The sequence below is a fragment of the Triticum dicoccoides genome, chromosome 5B, assembly GCF_002162155.2.
Source record: "Triticum dicoccoides isolate Atlit2015 ecotype Zavitan chromosome 5B, WEW_v2.0, whole genome shotgun sequence".
Taxonomy (NCBI): domain Eukaryota; kingdom Viridiplantae; phylum Streptophyta; class Magnoliopsida; order Poales; family Poaceae; genus Triticum; species Triticum dicoccoides.
The window spans coordinates 3,686,517-3,688,978 of NC_041389.1; positions in this window are offsets into that span (position 1 = coordinate 3,686,517).

Consider the following 2,462-nt stretch of genomic DNA (forward strand, 5'->3'; position numbering starts at 1 on the left):
CTCCTTCCTTTTGGCCTCTCTCCACTATTCCCGTATGGCCCAATAAGGCCCATATACTCCCCGACGAATTCCCGTAACTCTCCGGTACACCGAAAAATACCCGAATCACTCGGAACCTTTCCGAACTCCGAATATAGTCGTCCAATATATCGATCTTTACGTCTCAACCATTTCGGGACTCCTCGTCATGTCCCCGATCTCATCCGGGACTCCGAACTCCTTCGGTACATCAAAACTCATAAACTCATAATATAACTGTCATCGAAACCTTAAGCGTGCGGACCCTACGGGTTCGAGAACTATGTAGACATGACCTAGAACTATTCTTGGTCAATAACCAATAGCGGAACCTGGATGCCCATATTGGCTCCTACATATTCTACGAAGATCTTTATCGGTCAAACCGCATAACAACATACTTTGTTCTCTTTGTCATCAGTATGTTACTTGCCCGAGATTCGATCGTCGGTATCCAATACCTAGTTCAATCTCATTACCGTCAAGTCTCTTTACTCGTTACGTAATGCATCATTCTATAACTAACTCATTAGCTACATTGCTTGCAAGGCTTATATTGATGTGCATTATCGAGAGGGCCCAGAGATACCTCTCCGACAATCGGAGTGACAAAACCTAATCTCGAAATACGCCAACCCAACATGTACCTTTGGAGACACCTGTAGTACTCCTTTATAATCACCCAGTTACATTGTGACGTTTGGTAGCACCCAAAGTGTTCCTCCGGCAAATGGGAGTTGCATAATCTCATAGTTACAGGAACATGTATAAGTCATGAAGAAAGCAATAGCAACATACTAAAGGATCAAGTGCTAGGCTAACAAAATGGGTCATGTCAATCACATCATTCTCCTAATGATGTGATCCCGTTAATCAAATGACAACTCATGTCTATGGCTAGGAAACTTAACCATCTTTGATTCACGAGCTAGTCAAGTAGAGGCATACTAGTGACACTATGTTTGTCTATGTATTCACACATGTATTATGTTTCCGGTTAATACAATTCTAGCATGAATAATAAACATTTATCATGAAATAAGGAAATAAATAATAACTTTATTATTGCCTCTAGGGCATATTTCCTTCAGTCTCCCACTTGCACTAGAGTCAATAATCTAGTTCACATCGCCATGTGATTTAACACCAATATTCATATCTGTATATGATTAACACCCATAGTTCATATCGTCATGTGACCAACACCCAAAGGGTTTACTAGAGTCAATAATCTAGTTCACATCGCTATGTGATTAACACCCGAAGAGTACTAAGGTGTGATCATGTTTTGCTCGTGAGAGAAGCTTAGTCAACGGGTCTGTCACATTCAGAACCGTATGTATTTTGCAAATATTCTATGTCCACAATGCTCTGCACGGAGCTACTCTAGCTAATTGCTCCCACTTTCAATATGTATCTAGATTGAGACTTAGAGTCATCTGGATTGGTGTAAAAAAGCTTGCATCGTTGTAACTTTTTACGACGGGCTTTTTTATCACCTCCATAATCGAGAAACATGTCCTTAGTCCTCACTAAGGATATTCTTGACCGCTGTCCAGTGATCTACTCTTAGATCAAAATTGTATTCCTTTGTCAAACTCAGAGCAAGGTATATAATAGGTCTGGTTCACAGCATAGCGTACTTTATAGAACCTATGACTGAGGCATAGGGAATGACTTTTTATTCTCTTTCTATTTTCTGCCATGGTCGGGTCTTGAGTCTTACTCAATTTCACACCTTTGCATCACAGGCAAGAACTCCTTCTTTGACTGTTCCATTTTGAACTATTTCAAAAATTTATCAAGGTATGTATTCATTGAAAATCTTATCAAGCGTCTTGATTTATCCCAATAGATCTTGATGCTCAATATGTAAGTAGTTTTACTGAGGTCTTTCTTTTAAATAACTCCTTTCAAACACTCCTTTATGCTTTGCAGAATAATTCTACATTATTTCCGATCAACAATATGTCATTCACATATACTTATCAGAAATGCTGTAGTGCTCCCACTCACTTTCTTGTAAATACAGGCTTCACCATAAGTCTGTATAAAACTATATGCTTTGATCAACTTATCAAAGCGTATATTCCAACACTGAGATGATTGCACCAGTCCATAGATGGATCGCTGGAGCTTGCACATTTTGTTAGCACCTTTAGGATTGACAAAACCTTCTGGTTGCATCATATACAACTCTTCTTAAAGAAAACCATTAAGGAATGCAGTTTTGACATCCATTTGCCAGACTTCATAAAATGTGGCAATTGCTAACATGATTCAAACAGACTTAAGCATCGCTACAGTTTGAGAAAATCTCATTGTAGTCAACACCTTGAACTTATCAAAAACCTTTTTGCGACAAGCCGAGCTTTGTAGATAGTGACACTACTATCAGCATCTGTCTTCCTCTTGAAGATCCATTTATACAATATGGCTTGCCG